This window comes from Ambystoma mexicanum (genome assembly GCF_040938575.1).
Source record: "Ambystoma mexicanum isolate Mex_15411 chromosome 12 unlocalized genomic scaffold, UKY_AmexF1_1 Mex_chr12_unloc.2, whole genome shotgun sequence".
NCBI classification, from domain to species: domain Eukaryota; kingdom Metazoa; phylum Chordata; class Amphibia; order Caudata; family Ambystomatidae; genus Ambystoma; species Ambystoma mexicanum.
Window position 1 is genome coordinate 9,997,445 of NW_027182323.1, and position 19,025 is coordinate 10,016,469.

General features: G+C 47.1%; 1 non-coding gene across 1 annotated transcript; it reads right to left on the reverse strand.

The window, feature by feature from the left end:
- Positions 1 to 2,618: 2,618 nt before the first annotated feature.
- Positions 2,619 to 2,690, reverse strand: TRNAA-CGC (transfer RNA alanine (anticodon CGC)). The gene has a single exon. It is a non-coding gene; the product is annotated as a tRNA-Ala (tRNA).
- Between the last annotated feature and the right edge of the window lie 16,335 nt (positions 2,691 to 19,025).

Genomic DNA, 19,025 nt, shown 5'->3' on the forward strand with positions numbered 1-19,025 from the left:
GTCTCAGAAGTGAGAGAGCCATGGAGTGACCCACCCTCCCCACTCAAACTCCTTCTTGGAAAGGGCTTTGTGGAAGCTTCATTCACAGGCCGGTTCTGGGAGGAGGTTGCAGGGTCATTGAATGATGCACCTTGCACACAGAGCTCTGAAAATTGTAGATGCATTGAGCCCCACTCTTGAGGGAAGTGCATCACCCCTTCTCCCCACACCTCACCTCTTTAAAGAAGATTGAGAAGAGTCATGTATGAAAGCCTAGGACATTAAGGTGTTATGTACGGGTCTGGGTTGTGGGGGACAACATGTGGTTGCTTGTCACATAACTTAAAGATAAATGCACATGGAGACAGATGGCCTCAGCTTACACCGGCACAACAGGTTTCTTCTATCGTAGTGGTAGCTGACTCATAGATAGATACATGTATAGCCAGGGAATTTTGTTGATACTAAATCCTGGTTGATGATTTCATTTTCAGGTCTTGCTGGTGCAACATTTTGCTCCTGGGGAAACAGACAGCGCACGCGTCCCGAGGTCAGTGCCTTTTTGGCTTCGTTACCACATCAATGCCACAGATAACGAGTACTTCTGTGTCCATTGATCTATAGATGTTTCAGAAAAACTAGCTGTAGCCCGCGTTAGAGATTTTGGTTACCCTTTTACAAGTACTGCATTATGTATGTTTTACATATAGGCTCCACGATGAATCTGGAAAATGACATTCCCCAAATGTGTGACAGTGAACAAATCTTACCTCCCTCTGTGCCTCGGTTGTTATATCTGGATGAAATGAGAGCACCTGGAAACACGGGTGTTAGATGCATCTGAAGGTTGTGTGCCATCACTTCCTGTGATGTCACTTGGGGGTATGGCAATTTACATCACTTCTTGTGATGTCATCAGATGTCAAGGGCTGTGTGATGTCACTTCCGCTACCCCTGGCATTTTGGTGAAACAACATCCCTGCACTTACAGCGCAGGATACTAAATAGCTGGCCTTCTCATTTTGATCATTTGTGAGGTCTGGTAACCCCTCTCTACAGGAGGGTAGCTTCCCAGCAGATGTCCTGGGAAACGGGAATCAAAGCCCACACACATCCCAAAAGGACTTGCCTCACACCATGGTGCTTCATACCAAAAGGGCCTTTAATGCTCTTGATAAGGGAAGAATGCAGAGTTAATATAAAACGAGGGAGCTCATCATACATGTAGGAGGACTCCACCATCTTGTTTCTCTCTATTTCTTTCCTTTCTGTCTCCATTTTTTTTAACACAAAGCACTTTGAATATGCAGTCAAAGAACACATGTATCAAGTACAAGGATTCGACCCCTAAAAGCATACTTGCTTTAGTCCAATTACCTATGGACTTTTTCTTTTAAAAGACTGAGTGTCCAAGGCAGAAGCAAGCTCTGCTTACTAGCCACTGCTTACTGGAAGTACCTGACGAAAACAGCTGAACCTATACATGGGCATAAGATAGCAGTGCCTCACAAAAAACATACATAATTCCTATGCACAAGCAAAAACGGTTTCCCGTGTCAGTGCTTGTTTTTAACAGGACCTGCAAGAAACATAAAAAATCAAGTGCCTGAAGGAACACTTTTTTCAGGTATTTCTATTACATGAGTAGCGAATTTACAATGAATTTTACAACTGCGCTTAAGCATTTAACACTCAGAAGACTGCTTAGAAATCACATTGGCAGGCCGAAATTTACCGAAGTTACTCTATCACAAAGCTAGCACATAGAGATCTCAGGAGAATGTGTGTTGGGTGTAGAGGGGCACGTAGTGGGTGGGAATAGCCAAACAGATTAGAATGGCCATGGACAGTTAATAGCTGTCTCCCTTCTCATGTGTCGTTTCCCTCTACCCAATGGAAACTGGGTATGGCACTGCAATATACATGGCCAATTGCATCTGTTCCAAAGGGCCTTCGAGGGAGGAAAAAAACAAAAGAGGGATGATGGGACGGGAAAAAATGGAAGGAGGGATGCAGGGAGTGAGGAAGAGAGGGGGGTAAGAAGGAAGCAAATAGAGAGTCTTCTGTGGTGCTAAGACGTGCGTTCCGTACTTGGGAATTTTCGCCATTAACATTTTTCACAACACTGGCGCTGGCCTGCACTTCTGTCATTACCTGGTTGGTTTTATCGACAATATGCCTATATTGACCGATGACTGCTTTACACATGCGCCTAACTTTACTCATACACAGGACACAATCCTTTTCACACAGGAATTCCACATTCTAGCCCAGATAAGAGGGCTAGATGTGGGGTGCACATTCACACAGAACCCATACAATCCCTCAGCAACACAAGCACCCCACATGCTCCTGATTGTGAATGGTGTCGAGCAGCAAAGTCACACAAAGAGCAAAACAAGTTCTATCACTGATGAATGTCCACAAAAATATTGATATTTCTTTTGTGGATCTCGATATGCTACTTTTTAAATATATTTTAGTGTCATGGCCCACAGATTGTTAATGATGAAAATGGTAAACGTAATTTGCTTGATCTCAACCAAGCTTAGGTTTTCGAGGACGTTGTCTCTACCCTTGTGGCTATGGACAGAATTTATCATTGTTTAAAACAAACGATTAAAGCCAAGAGAAAAACCTGGAGATGCCGGGGATTGAACCCGGGGCCTCATACATGCGAAGCATGCGCTCTACCACTGAGCTACATCCCCTGTCCCTTAATTTCATGATGATTCGTTCATAGCTAAATATGTCAGGGCCCCCATTTTGTGGGTACCTTTGTATTTTTCTATAAGGCGGCCTTTTAAGTCATGAATTGGGGTGTAGCGTTGCTGGCACCTCATCCCTAATTATTAATCATTGGGTTTTTGGGGTAGGGTAAGAAGTTACAATCATTACCAATGTCCGCCACTTCCTAGACCTGTTTTGATGGCCACGTTCTCTGCGAAAAGCTCCATCAGTGCACCTCAATCCGGAGCTGTGGCATCACCTCCAATGCCAGAACTGGGTCCAACTGTTTTGCTAGTGTACCTCAACTCTCACGTGCCTGTTGACAATCCCTGCCCCTACACAGCTCTGCCAATTCATCTCAACCCTGGCCCGCAAGACACCCAGTTTCTTCACCACCAGGGACCCACGCCTAGCTGTGCGCAACGCACCTCAATTACCATAAACAGCACCCCAAAGTAATCTAGCACTGCTCACACACAGATAGCTCTGTCAGTGCACCTCAATCATGACCTCATGCTGCCCGTGTTATTCCAGCCATTTCTCAGTCCTGATCGTCAGAACCACCTGCTATTCCAGTACTTTAATATGTACCACAGATGACTGCCAGTGCACCTCAATTGCTTGATAAAGGTGAAATAATAATTCTGTGTTGCTTTCTTTAAAAGTGAAAAACAAAACATCCGCCCGAATTAAAAGTCTGATGCTCTACCGACTGAGCTATCCGGGCTCATACCTTTATTGATAAACCATCTCCATACCTAGGTAGGTATAAGTATTTACCAGAACATTTTTGGGCGATTTGAGATTTTAAGTCCGATCAATTATAAGTATAACCATCTCGATCAACACACGTCTTCATTTTGCCCACCAACGTCCCTGCAGAGCTATGTGTGGCAGGATAGGCTGCTGATTGGCTTATGAGGTGTCCCAAAGAGACTAATACATATCTTTCTATTGCCACTCACTTCAAGCCTGTTCTGCCTGTATCAAGGGCAACAAAGATGATTTAATCATCAAAGAAGGTAACCAACCCAGGACCTCTCAGGTGTATGGGGAAATCAAATGTACATCAGCAACCGAGTTGATGTTAACTTGTTGTACACTGCTTTTAGTCCAGACTTACTGGCATGCTCGTTTACACCTATCTCATGACATTATTCTTCAATTAAACAATATAAATCGGGAGAAGAAGTGATATGCCCTGATATGTGCTGGTGTGTGGACTAGTGCATGCCTGGATTCTGCCTGCATTCCGACCAGGAAGTAACTTATGCTGACCTTTTGTTTCCGTGTGTGAGCGTTGGTTGGTTGAGAGTTGGTCTGTCTGCAGACTAATGCTTTGAATGCATTATCTACTGTTTGCATGTTCTTGTTATGAACTATACTGTTCAACGGACATTTAATGCCTTTTGATGGAGTCTTACGGTAGATAGAGACTCTGTGGATTCTGCTATGCATGTCGTATCTTATTTGATGGAAGACATGTGCTCAATGGTCATGGCGGTGAACAGGGGTGGGTGCTGTTTAATTGTTGCATCTTTTCCCTTATATTCTGGCCCTATGGGAGAGTAATGGTGAGATTGGCATTTTTTATGGGGATGTGTGCTTTGTGATTGATGACTGTGCTGTTGTGCAATGGCACTGGTGGGGAAGGGGTGGTTGGAGCAACTGCTGTTTAGATTTGGGCTCCTTTTGTTTGAGTTGGCTTCCAATTTGTTTATCTTAATTCCAGTTTGCGCATGCAGGCTTGGGATGGCTGTTGTCAATAGTTCTATTTGGGGTGTTGACGTTTGGTGGAAGGGTTGGTACTTATCCATGCTTTTACACTATAAATAGTAGTTGAAGTCTTGTTGCAGATGTTTGTTGGTTTTGGTGTGCGTTCTGGGACTTGTTGCTGAGGATTTTTGAGGAGGTTATTCTGATAGTGAAAATATTGGGCATAGGGTTCTGAGGTGATAGTTGGAATGGGTTATGATTTTGTACATAATGGTATTTTGTTGAGACCTATGTTATACTGGGTTTCTTACAATTAAGGCTGTCTTGACTGTGTGTGTGTTTTTTGTTTTATGTGTAGAGCGGGGTGGGGGGTTGAGACATGTGTTGCTCCACTTTATGGGATGGGCTGGATGATTGTCACAGTGTTTAATAGATGGTTTGTGGACGAATGATAGTTATGAGTCTATGTGGAGATATGGAGTGTTTTAGTGAGTTATGAAGGGGCCTGTTTCGTTGTGTATTTGGAATGTGTAAGGGTTGAACTGTGTGCGGAAGAGGAAGAACATTTTGGCTAAACTTTGGAGGGAGAAAGTTGATGTGGCGATCTTGCAAGAAACACATTTAATTGATGGGTCTGGTGATTCACTGACTAATTCGAGATATACAAAGGTTTTCTTGAATTGCTACTCCTCCAACTCCCGAGTTGTTGGAATATTGTTGAAGAAAGGCTTGAATGCATGTGTTGAAAAAGTGAGTATGGATGGCGAGGGGCGGATTATACTTATTGATCTTAAATGTGAGGGCTTGCTGTTAACGGTGGGATCTGTGTATGGGCCATGTGCGGGTCGGGGCCCTTTTTTGATTCGCTAAAGGGGAGGCTTAGTGATATGGGAGGTGAAATTATTGTTTTGGGAGGGGATTTTAATTGTGTGATTGACCCCAAGATGGATAGGGCATTGATGTGCAGGTTTACTGGGCAGAAATCGAGTAGGGAGTTTCGAGACTTTTTGGATGTTTATAACTTGGTGGATACCTGGAGACATTTTCATTGGAGGGATAGGGGGTTCTCGTTTTATTCACTGGTACATGATTCTTATTCTAGGCTTGACTACATATTGATGTTGGATAGGCTGGTTGAGAATGTAAGGGAGGTGTTTATGGGTGAACGGCACATTTCGGATCACTCAATGGTAATGACCAAGTTGATGTTATTTGCTGAGATGCACAGTCTTAGTAGATGGAGGTTGAAACCTGTTGTGTTAAGCAACCAGGATGCTGTGGACGCATTAATGAATTTCATATCTGTTTTTTTTTGTTAGATGAATGAGGGTACGGCGGACAATATGGTGGTGTGGGATGCTTTTAAAGCTTCTGTTAGAGGGGAACTGATGAACTGGACTGCACGGATGCGTACGGGGGGTGAAGACAGATTGGTGGAGCTTGAAAGGGTACTTGGTGACTTACAACAGAGTTATGCTTTGTCGAGAGATGAGAATATTAAATTTAAAATCTTAGATGGCAAGGCATTACTAAAAACTGTGTTAGACTCGCAAGTTGAGAAGGGATTGTACTTTGTGAGGCAGAAGTACTGGGAGCAGGGGGATAAAGCAGGGAGGTTGTTGGCGAGTAGATTGAGGAGTTACTCGGAGAGGGTGTTTGTTCAAAAAATTGTTGATGAGTCTGGAAATTTGGAGATTAAGAGAGGTAGAATTGGGGAATGTTTTCGCTCTTTTTATGCTAAATTGTATGCGGAAGATATTGCACCACAAATAGGTGATTTTGATAGATTCTTCGGGAAAATTGAACTCCCAGTACTTTCTGAGGAGGGTAGATGTTTCATTGAGGTGCTAATTACTGTCTTGGAGGTTTTGGCGATGATTGGGGAATTGAATATAGGTAAGTCTCTGGGGATGGATGGGTTGACGGTAGAATTTTATCAAAAATTTGGTGAGGTGTTGGCTCTGATTATTTGTGAATTAGATAACTGTTTTTTGAGGGAGGGGAGGTTGTGTGATTCAATGAAAGAGGCAATCATCACGGTAGTCCCGAAATCAGGAAAGGATGTAACCAGATGCAGCAACTATCTGCCAATTTCTTTACTTAATGTAGACTTAAAAATCTTTACGAAAGTACTGACAGTAAGACTTAAAAAATATATGGGTGATTTGGTGGAGCGTTCCCAGACGGGTTTCATGGAGCACAGGTATGGATCTGATAATAGTCGGACATTGTTGGATATTTTGAGTTTGCTTGATTCGGAGATAAAGGATGTTTTGTTGATTTTTTTAGCGCCGAGAAGGCCTTTGATAGGGTGAATTGGAGCTTTCTGTATTATACGCTGTCAAGATTGGGTTTTGGTCCTTTCTTTATTAAGGCTGTTCAAGCCCTTCAGAATGACATATCGGCGAAGGTATGGGTGAATGGGGGGTTTTCAGAGTAATTTTCGTTATTCAGAGTCACTCGCCAAGGTTGCCCTTTGTCGCCACTGTTATTTAATTAGGTGTTGGAGCCCTTGTTGGCGTATATATGACAGATGGGTTGTATCAGGGGGTTTCCGGTGGGTGATGGGGAAGTAAAGGCTCTAGCTTATGTGGATGATGTGGTGATCGTCTTGAATAACCCTGTTGTTGGGGCTCGAATGTTGCGGGAGGTCTTTGATGAGGTGGGTAGGTTATCCGGGTATCGGATCAATTGGGATAAAATGGTGGTATTTCCGGTGAGGGCTTCCCCTGGTTGTGAACAGCTGTTGGGGTGGGACTCTTAATGGGAATATTCTAGTGTGAAGTATTTGGGGATTTATATTACTTGTGATTTTGGAAAGTTAGTAAGTTTTAATGTTGATAAAATCATTGAGGTGCTTAAGCAGGAAATTATGAGATGGGGACGTGTTAACCTGCCTCTTTGGGGCAAGGTTAATGCTATTAAAATGATTTTGCTGCCGAAGATTCTGTATGTTATTCAATCTCTGCCTTTACGTTTTACAAAGGGAACATTTGCACGTATAGATAGATTGTTTCAGGATTTTTTGTGGGGATTTGGGAAGAGGGCTAGGATTCCCTGGTACATTATGGTCACGAGTGTTAAAGATAGAGGATTTGGATATCCGGTTTTGAGAAATTATTGTAGTGGTTTCTTGTTGAAGAGTCTTGTTACTATGGTATTGATCTGAACCAGATGCCGTGGTGGGTACAAATTGAGATGCAGCGGTTTTTGCCTTATGATATTAAATGTTTATTTTCTTTTGGGAAGTTGCCTAAGAAGGTACAGTGTTTGAAATCTGTGTTGGCTACTAAAGAGGCATTGTCGTCGTGGATTGTTGGTACTGGTCAGGGTTTATATCTTTATGAGGAGGCCTCACTTTGGCATAATCCTGGTCTGCTGTTTGATAATAAGGTACTGTCTTGGAAGACTTGGATTCAGAGAGGGGTTTTGACTATTGGAGATGTGTGGAATGAGGCTGGGTAGTGCCTTTTGAGAGTTTGGTAGAGAAATTTGGTTTGAGGAACAGGGAGTTGCGGAGGTATAATATTTTGGTGGCTTTACTCGTTGAGCGGGGAGAGATGTTGGATGCTCCTTTTTTGAAAAAGCCGGAGAACTTTGGTCTTTTGGAGATGGGTACTCTGTTACATATGTTATGGCATTGTAAAAGGGTGGTAGGCTTTTGGAGGGAGGTTCTTGACAGGGTCGACCAGATCTGGAATATTGTCTATCCACGCAATCCCTTGGCAGTTATATTTTTGTCTTATGGAGGTGGGCGTACTGTGAGTTGGGTGACGTTGTGTGCAGTGCGTAAAGTTTTGTTGGTGGCAGCCAAACAGGTGTTGAAGGTCTGGAAGACACGGAAAAAGCCGACAGTGGAGGAGTGGATTTTGGATGTTAGAGCTTTATCGAGGTTTGAAAGGACAATGTTTCGTAAAATTAGATAAGGCAGACCTTTATGATGAAATGTGGGGGGAGTTGGATGATCTTTATGGATAAGGCTAAGTTGTGTTATGGAGTGGAGTGCACTGGTTTACTTTCAAGTACTGTAGTTTTGGGGGTGGGGGGTTTTGTGTTGTTTGGGTGGTTGTTTGTGTGGTCTTGTTAGTATGTTGTTGTTTGTTTGGTACATTTGATTTGATTTTTGATTGATTTTACAGTTTATGATGGTGGGATACGGGGTTATGATATGAATTTCTGTTGTATTGCTTCCCACTATTGTAAGTTATGCAGTTCAATGACTTTAGTTGATGTTACTGTTGTTTGTTGACTATTGTTGAAAATAAGAAATAAAGTGATTTAAAAAAAACAAAGAAAACCCCAATATAAATGGAAGCCATTCTGAGTCTATCATGCTCTCCATTTCAAATATTTGAAAAGCTTACTGATCCATTCTCTCTGTGTCGGAAGATGTAGGCTCTTCGAGTGGTTTGCCATATACACCCTCCGATAACAGTAAATTCCTTGCCATATGGGCCAATCTGATATGCATATCTCCCACTTCCTATTGATCAAATAGTAACAGCATCGAGGAAAGGGGACTTTCAATTCCATCTTTTTCATTTCCCCTTGCAAAAACCTCTTTCCAAAACAATTGGACTAATAGACATTCCCACCAAATATGCCAATAGGTACCGATGTTACCACACCCTCTCCAACATAGCAGACTTACCCCATGATGCACCTTGGCTAACCTCTATGGGGTAAATTGCCATCTCTGAAGCAAATTGTAATTATGCATTTCATATTGCACAGCAATCGTCGATGACCAAACCGTCCAATAGATGGCTAGCCATAAATCTTCGCCTTCTTGTATACCCAAGTCTCTGTCCCATAACACTTTAGCGCTGGGAGAATGCGTGCATCTTCTGACTATCAATGCATTATATAAGTTAGCGATGAGGCCTCTAGAGCCTGTTTGCTTATCTAAGACTTGCTTGAATGGTGTAAACGACTGATTTAGATACCCTTCCCAACAACGATCTGTTGAAACACCTTTCAGTTGTAAAAACATAAATGTGGGCATAAACCTTTCATGCAACACCTCATCCAATTCCGTCTTGCTCAAGAATGTACCTTCCTGACATAACTTGCCCGCTCTCACCAGTCCAACTTTATAGAGGGGCTGATATCCGAGTAGTTTGTGTATTTTAGCCCTAATTGGAGGGGCCCACAAACAACTAAGAGGTGAGGGCCAGGATGTCACTCCTTCCATTTCCTTCAATTTTCTCCACAATCGCCATAATGTGGCAAGAATGGGGTGCATGCATATTCCAACCACTAATTGCCTGTGGGGAACCCACAAGCACTTACCCAGGGTGACTGGAGACAACAAACAATTGTCAAGGTCTACCCATTGTTTGTATTTACTCTCCTTTAAAATATCTACGACAATCCGAAGTTGGGGCTCTCCATAGTACTCCTTTAAGTCTGGGAGGCCTACTCCACCTTCCTCCTGGTCAGCACTGAGTATGCTATGCGCGATTTCTTCCCTCCCCAAAGGAATGTATAAACGTTTTCTTCGCTTCGTGGGAGAATAAGGTTGGTACTTATATCAGTAGTGCTTCGAATAGAAATAGGTCTGGGCAAAACAGTCATCTATAGTGTCACATCTGCTTTTAATCTCTTGTCTCTTCTCTGTTAATTTTCCCCCAAAATACAGAAATGGCTTCCGTCAAACCTCTTGGATTAACTCAGTGTATGTGTTGGATTGAATTTTATTGATAAAGCGCAAAGTTCGCCCAAAGGCATCTTGATGTTCACGGTAGCACAACGAAAGAAAAAGCCTAAAAGAGGAGCGTTTTAAGAGCTTTGCTCAATGCACAGTGAACAGGGGTAGTTCTAAGCGAAGTATAGAGACCGTTCAAGAGAGCTACATCGGCCACTGAAGAGGAGCGGCCGCCAATACGGCTATCCCTGAACGTAGGGACAGTCATCAGACAGGCGTTAGCTGACCGCAAAGCTCGGCTCGGGATGTAAGGCAGGAATTTATTCTGCCCCCTGGCCATAGAAACCCTGGTGGACCAAACAGAGCGCCTTAACATCTGGGAAATAGGAAAAGCATCTGGGTGGACATTTGGGAAGAGAGAGCATTGGTGGCTGAGAAAAGGGCACAGATGTTTAAGGGATGTGGTGTATGTGAAAGGGAGGATTGTACCACTATGTTATAGCACATAGTACAAAAGAAATGCAGCAATTATACCGTGGGCCTCATGGACGTGGCCGGTTTAACGTCACTTTTTGCTATCTGTCAGAAAACCCTATCGGTAGGAAAATCTGACAGGAATTGTAATGTCATTTTTTGCTACCCGTCAGAAAATCCTACCGATAGGAAAAAGTGACGGGGTAGGAAAATCTGACAGCCTGACCCGTCATTTTTTCCTACCTGTCAGAAAATCCTACCGACAGCAGGCATTGGGCAACCCACCCAGGGGTAGGAAAAAGTGACGGGGTAGGAAAATGTGACAGGCCCACCTGTCATTTTTTCCTACCCGTCAGAAAATCCTACTGAGAGCAGGCATTTGCCCGTGTACCGGGAAAGTGGGGTAAGTGGAGTGAGAGGTTATGGAAACAATTCCTCTTTTTTCAGTTTGATGACAAACCCAAGTGGATTGAAACTTTTTGGGTCACAGTACTGCCTCAAAGTACATTTTTAAGGATGGCAGCTTAAGCAACCTCTATATGCCCCACCACTGCTTTACTATTTTGATCATTAGTATTGCGAAGACACAATACAAGGACATGATTGTTGACGGCTCTAAACTCAAACAATATTCAATTTATAGATTTGCCAACAGGATGAGCTTTGTCTGCACCTTTTCTGGCAACATGTCACAACAGTACTTTACATATTGAAATGTCCATATCATTGGAAATGTTATGTTATGTTATGTTAAAGGTACTTATATAGCGCACCGCCGCCAACGGAATTGGTCCCCAGGCGCTCTGGCGGATCTGTAAACAGGATGAGGGCGGGTAGGGTTAGTCGAGGAGGAGGGGAGTAGAAGAGTGGGAGAAGTGGTGTGCTGTTGGCAGCTTCAGCTCGGTATACACCGAGTGCTGGGCTTTGGTGCAAGTGTCGGATCGGGCGAGGCCTTGTGTGCTGTAGATTCGCTCTATGTGTTGTTGATACAGTGTGGTAAAGTGCGGTATGGGATTGCTAGGATAGAAATGGTTTTGTGACTGGGTTGAGTATGCAGAAAATTGAGGGTTGGGTTAGTGGGGTCTGTATCCTGGTCCAGGTACTTCCATTTGGAAAAATGCCACAACCGCCGCACACATAGGGTACATATCTGCATGCAGGTGTGCACTCACTTTTTTATAGCCGTACAAGAGGTTGCAGTAATGGGGTACACCAATATGGATGAGAAGAGAATTCAGGGAAGGACATAGAGAGAGGGGTACAGGGAAGGAAAGCCGACCACGGCTTCATTGATTTGTTGGTGGCTCTACAGCTGTGCTCCTGCTGAAGCCATGTTCCTGTGAGGGCACTGCCTCGCTGATGCCATGCCCTCTTCTGCCGAGGTCAGCGCAAGTCAAAGCCTGTGGTCTGTGCAGCTCTCTGCACACATGCGCAGGGACCTCAAGTTTACTTCCGCTCAGGCCTGCATGTCTCTGGGGCGCAAGGTCTGCACAGGCACAACTTTAGCCACCAGGGACATCATGCATCAATTATGTATGGGGCGCAGTCTGCGTGCAAGCAGCGGAGAGGAGGCATAGCTCACGGGCGGCGTAAACCCAGTGTGTGTAGTCTAGGAGAAAGCATAGATAAACTGGCTGCATTGTTGTTCAGTAGCAGAGAAACACCTACCTTGACAGAATTGCGCATCTGCTCCACAAAGGCCTGCCTTTCTGTCAGCTCACCTGACTCTATTTTGAATTTCCGTGGGTTTGACTTCACAAAGCCAACAAACAAACAAACAAAACACCCACGAAAGGCCGGGGGGCTGTACTGGGGTGAATGCTTGGCTGAGCTAGGGTTCCTGGGTGTGGTAGGTTGTGCTGGGGTGAGGTAGGTTTGCTGGGGAGAGCTAGGGTTCGCTAAGGTGCGCAAGGGTGGTTGGGGTGCTGGGGTGAGCCGCATGTGTTGCAGTGATGTAGCCGGGCTGGGAGTGATCAGGGAGTCATAGGGTAAGGGGTGGGCTAGGGTTTGGGAGTGAGCTTGGCTGGGTTCTTAGGGTGCGTGTGTGTTGGTGTGATGCTGCAACCAGCAGGGGGGATTCTAGGTGAGGAAGGGTGGGTAGATGGTTAGGTGTGATCCTGGGGTAGCAAGTGTGGGTGAGCTGTTGAGATGCTTGGGTGGGTTGCTGGGGCACGCTGGGTTGGGTGGGTGGTGTGTTACGTTGAGGTGACCTAACCTGTGTGAGTGGGGTGTTGGGGTCAGCTATGGTGTTCTGGGGCTAGTTATGAAAAATGGGTTGTTGTGCCTGGATGAGCTAGAGTAGGTGGGTATCGTGCTAGGGTAAGCTAGGGTCCTCAAGCGTATGTGCTATTGTTAGCGTAGGTGGGAGGGGTCTTGGGGTCAGTGAGGTGGTGGGGTGATATTATGTTGGATGAGGCAAGCTAATGTGATGAGGTTGGGTGAGCAGGTGAAATGGTTGGGTGGGTGCTGTAGATGGGGTGATGTGAGGTAGTCGGGGGTTGGCTTGGTTGAGGCGGTGGTTGGGTGGAATTAGGTGTATTAGTGGGGTGTTTGTGGACGGTCCGAGATTTCTGGGTGAGGGTTTAGGGTGAGGTTAGGTCGTTGGGACAGGCTGGGTGGATGAAGTGAAGTCGGGTAGGGTTGGGTGTGGTGACCTTTAGGCTGGCATGTGCTAGGGTTCATGGATGGAGAAAGGGCAAACCTACCAGCGCTTTGAGGTCATACCAATGATATATAGAGCGCTATATAAATGCCAAGTAACATAACATAACAGGACTGGGGTGTGCTCGGATGGTTGGGATTCACTAGTGGGGTGATCTAGAGCGAGTGGGTTTCAGTGCTAAGGTAAACTTGGCTAGGTGTGTTTCGGGAGTAGGCAGGGTGACGAGACTATCTAAGATGGGGTGCTAGGTTGAAGTAGTTGAGCTGGGGTCAACAAGGGTTGGTTGGTGGTTGAGGGGCTAGTGAAAGTTTGGGATTTTGGGTGGGGCTCGGCTGGGTTAATGAGTGGCAGGCCAGGGCATGCTAGGGTGGGTGAGTAAAGGGGGTGCTGTTAGGTTTCACAGCCATTTGGAGTGCTCCGGTGAGGTAGGATGAAAGGGTGGGCGGTAGGGTGAGTGTATACTGGAGGTTGGGCTACTGGGGTGATCTAGTGTGGAAGGATGAGTTGCTGGGGTGATCTAGAATGGTTGATGTTGTGCTGGGGCGATCAAGGGTTGCTGGGAGGTATGCTGTGTCAAGCTACGGTGGGAGGCAGTGAGATGGAATGACTATACCGTGCTGGTGATGAGGTAGGATGGGTCGTTTGAGGTGTTCTGTGGTAAGTGTAGTTGGGTGTGCAGGTTGGTGTGTTGAGCCAAACCAGGGTGGGTAGCATGCTGGGACGACATGGTGTGGGTGTGTTTGTGTGAGGTAAGGTCAATGGGTGGTGGGCTGTGGTGAGTTAGGGTCTTTGCATGTTGGGCAAAGTGGTGCGGTTAGGATGTGTGGGATGAGGTAAGAGAGAGTTTAGCTTTGGTGAGTGGATGGAGTGGGGAAGGTGTTGGGTTAAGGGTGGCTGGGGTGATGTTGGTGAGGTGGTGAGGAAGCGGGCTGAGGTAGCTTGGGTGGGTTATGTGGGTGGTGTGGGGAGGTTGGGTGGCGTGAGCTGTTGTGCCGCAGTGAGTTAGGGTTGTAGTGGGTGGCAAGAGTGCTTGGATAGTTAATTGCTGAGGTGAGCTTGAGGGTGTGGGTTGTAGAGCTGGAGCAAACCAGGGTGGGTGGGGTTCTGTGCTGAGGTGCACGATAGGTATACTTTCTCTCCTTATTGCTATAACTTGTACTGTACCAGTATTTAAAAACTTAACACCTGCGCTGTGAATACTAGGCCTTTTGTCTCCCATTCAGGAATCTCAAACTTAGTTGTACTTTCTCTCCTTATTGCTATAACTTGCACTGTACCAGTATTTAAAAAAGTAACATCTGCGCTGTGAATACTAGGCCTTTTGTCTCCCATTCAGGAATCTCAATCCTAGTTGTGTCCCACCTGTCTTAGCAATAATGTGCTTTTGTTAGCTCCTTATCATGAGTGCTGCCACATTGGCCCTGCCAAACTTGCCCACCTCTCGCTGCCTTGCCTGCCTACTCTTCATCCTCACCAGTGCCTCCCCCTCTCCCTTTCACCTCTCTCCTCTCCCGCCCCACCTACGGTGCTCTCTGTCTCTCCTATCTTCTCTAACTGCTTCTCTATTGACTATGCGGCTCTCCTCACTAAATCTGGTAGGAAGAGGTTTAAAAAGGACATCCTGGTTTCCAACCCAGGCCTCCCTATCGCTAACACCAACACCAGTGCCTCCTCCAAGGAAACTCTCACCGACATCCTCTTTGTCGTGCCTTCGCCGGACGTATGGACCCTTCATATGGTCTCTGTGCTTTCACCTTTCGCCTCTTCTCCCATTAATGGTGGCACCCGTTGGGACGCCCTCCTGGCCTCCTTCCTCTCCTCCAAAGTCATCATTAATGTTTACTCTAATGGGACCGTCCTGGTCCAAGGCCCTCAGGCCAACCTGCACCTTTTTAATAGCGCTTCCCCCGCCTCATCAACTTCCTCTCATCTCCTGCTGTTCCCCCTCCCTCTTCCTTGGCTACCTTGCCTTCCCCCTCCCTCTCGGGCTCCATCGACACCTCCGCAGGGCGTACCTCTGATCTGTACCCCTCCCCGGAAGTCCTTCAAGGAGGCAAACCTTCTCCACATTGCCACTCTTAACTCTTGCTCCGCTGTCAAGCATTCCTCCGACATCTACCGTCTTCTCGAAGAACTTGACCTCGATGTCCTCGGTCTTACCGAGACATGGTTCACGGCCAGCTCTGTCACCAGCTTCGACACGCTCTTTCCCGACGGCTACAAGATCCTTTCCGTACCCAGGTCCAACCGCTCCAGTGGGGGTGTAGCCCTTATCTTCCCCGAGTGGATTCCTGCATCTGTCACACATACACAGGCCTACTCCTCTTTTGAATGCCTCGTCTGCAGGCTCTCTTTCTTCCCTAGCCATTCCCTTACTGTGGCTACTATCTATCGGCCACCTGGTCAGATTTCTCCCTTCCTCCCTGAGTGGGCGGACCGCTCCTCCTCACTCCTTGCCGCTACCACTCAACTCCTCCTTCTTTGAGACTTCAACATCCACCTGGATGCCTCCTGCCCCCCTCTGGACACTTTCGGGACTCTCTCTCACTAACCATTCTCCCCAGACTCATTCTGCAGGGCACACTCTCGATGCTCTGATCTCTTCAGACCTTCCCCTCTCTGCCCCTCTCTCCAGTCCTCTCTCCTCGAGGGACCACTTTCTCCTATCCTCCCACCTCACCCTCCCTACCCCTCAGGCCAAGCCTCCTCCATCACTGCCACCCACCTTCTCGGTCATCCGACCCATGAAGCGCGTGTCAGTTGAGGCTTTCGCCGCCACCTACTCACCCTCTCCTCCCCCTTTGGCTGACTCTCACCCTGACACAGCCCTCTCCTCGCACCACTTTTCTATATCTGATACTCTTGATATCCTAACCCCTGTCATGAGAATCAGCCTGAAGCCCAAAGCCAAGTGTAATTCCTGGTTTGACTCGGACCTCGTCTCCCTAAAACGCAAGTGTAGGGCGGCCGAGAGGAAATGGCGTGCTTCAAGTTCATCCTCTGACAAACTGGCCTGCCGCCTGCTGCAAAGACAATACCGGCTCTCTGTCCTCACCAAGAAGAGAACTCACATCCAAGCCCGCATCTCTGCGGCATCTAACAACTCGGTTGAACTCTTTAAAATCTGCAAGGAACTGGCCAATCCTGCCGCAGTCTCTACCTCTCCTGTCCCCTCCCAGGCCCTCTGCGCGGCACTGGCTTCTCACTTCATTTCAAAAACTCAGGACATCCAGTCCTCACTTTCCTCCTACCGCCTCCCTCCCCCTATTCCCTGCTCTTCCTCCCGCTCTTCTGCAGCCCCCCCTCCCTCCTTCTCTGCCTTTCCCCTTTTCCCTGCTGATGAGGTTTCCAGACAAGTCCGATCTATGAAGATCTCGTCAAAACAGGTTCACCCCTGTTCCTCCAAAACTATCAAGGACCCCATCGACTCCCTGGCTCCTGCCCTGGCTGACTTCTGCAATCACTATTTTGCAACTGGAGTCTTCCCATACCCCCTTAAGCACTCCCTTGTGCACCCTCTTCTTAAGGAACCCTCTTCCGACCCCTCCTGCCCAGCTTACTATCGCTTACTATCGCCCAATCTCCATCACTCCCTTCCTGGGAAAGCTCCTGGAGAAACTGGCCATCTCCCAGCTTAATCTCCACACTGAACCTATGGGTTGTCTTCATGACCATCAGTCTGGCTTCAGAGCAGCCAGAAGCACGGAAACTGCTCTCCTGAATATCCGTGAAGACCTGCTTTCCAACCTTGACTCTAACACTCCGTGTGTTCTCATCTTGCTTGATCTCTCTTCTGCCTTTGACACTGTCAACCATGCCATCCTGCTCAACCGTCTCCGTGATAACTTGGGTATCACTGGTCAGGCTATGGCATGACTGACTTCTTTCCTCTCCAATCGACCCTCCCAGGTCCAACTTGGGTCCTTCCTCTCTGACATCTTTTTCTATACCTGTGGTGTCCCCCAGGGATCTAACCTCTCTCCCTGGCTGTTCAACCAATATCTGGCACTCCTTGCCCACCGCATCGCTGCTCTCTGCCCCAACTTTCAGTGCTATGCAGATGATACCCAACTCATTTTCAGGCTACCCTTGGCCTCCTCCTCTCCTTCCCTCATCTCTGACTGTCTGTCTGCTATCCAGGAGTGGTGTGCCGCCAATGACCTCTGCCTTAATGCCAGTAAGACTGAGATTCTACTCATCGGCACACCCACTCCCTCCTTTCCTGCAGCTCTCTGGCCGGCATCTCTGGGCCCTCTCCCTGCTCCTACCTGCAAGGCAAAAAACCTCTGGGTCATCTTCGACTCCACACTCTCCTTCTCTCCTCACATTTCTGACGTCTCTAAGAAGTCACACTACTAGCTGCACATCCTTAGAGGTATTCTTCCTTTCCTCTCCTTCCCCCAGAAGCTCACGGTCTCCAGAGCCCTTGTTCTCTCTAAGCTGGACTACTGTAACAGCCTCTATCTAAATCTGCCTGCCTCTACTCTCCGCCCTCTGCAACTCATCCAGAACAGGACTGCGAGACTTGTTCTTGGCCTCAAGCCCAGGGACCGTATCTCTCCTGGACTGAAATCTCTGTAGTGGCTCCCACTGGCTGCGAGGATTAAGTTCAAAACCCTCTGCATTGTCCACAAGGTCTTCTGGGGCCTGGGGCCGAAATACCTTCAACTCTCCCTTCCTAAATATCTTCCTTCTCGAGCTCTTCACTCATCCGCCTCTAACTCCCACAGGGTCAGCCGCTTCTCCAAGCAACGTGTTGGGGTAGATCTCTCTGCGGCAGGGGCCTCCCTCTGCAACAGCCTTCCTGCCTCCCTGAAAATTGAGGAGAACCATCTCCAGTTCCGGAAGCACCTCAAAACCTTCCTCTTTGCTTCTGCTTTCTCTCCCCCTCTCCCCTGCTAAACTCCGGATTGAAACTGCACTGAATCGGCACCGGGCCACTCTCACTGATCTCGGTCCCTTGCCCAGCCACCTGCCCCTGGCACTTCTTCCCTGGCAACCACTGCACCGCGGGACTGTCTCTGTATCCCTAGAGCCCACCTCCGAGCACTTGATCTGCACTTACCTTGCACTTGCCACCAGCTGGCCCCTTATTTATTTATCTTATTTACCACTATCCCATGTACTGCACTTTCCCCTCTCCCTTGCCCCTAGCACTTTCCCTTTCCCCCCTTCCCATGCACTTGCGCGATCTGAATGACACCTGGCCTAGTAAGATCTTTGTCTGTCTTCCCCATGTCCCCCCTCCCTGCCTCGTCGCGCCTTGAAACACTTGTGTATAGGCACTTTATAAATGCCATATCATATCATATCATAGGTGTTTAGATGGGGTGCTAGAAGATGCTAGGGTGGGGTGTGCATGATTATTAGGGTGGGCATGTCCTTTAAGCGCTGCTTGCAGTGGAAAGCAAGGCATCAGCTTTCAGCGCACTCCACCCCACGCCTTCACAGGGGAAGTGTAAGGACATTTGGTTTGTAGCAACCCAGCAGGGGCTTGTCTTCAAGACCCTGACTAATCTTGGCTTGGCCAGACTTGGCAGATGTGAGGATGAGCACAGTTCTCAGCAGAGAGCACTGAACTCACTGAGCTATCTGACAGATGCATTTACATTATCAATCACACCGTTTCAGGAGCTGTACAGTGATGTTCCTTCCAAACACCACTGTACCCCACCAATAACAGTGCCTCTCATAGCACTGCATGTTCTCTTCTAGCAATAATCACACCCCTTCAAGCTCTAGATGTGCTCCTCTGCCAATAAGCACACCTCCATAATACTGGATGCGCTAAATTAATAATGCTAATGTATCTCCAAG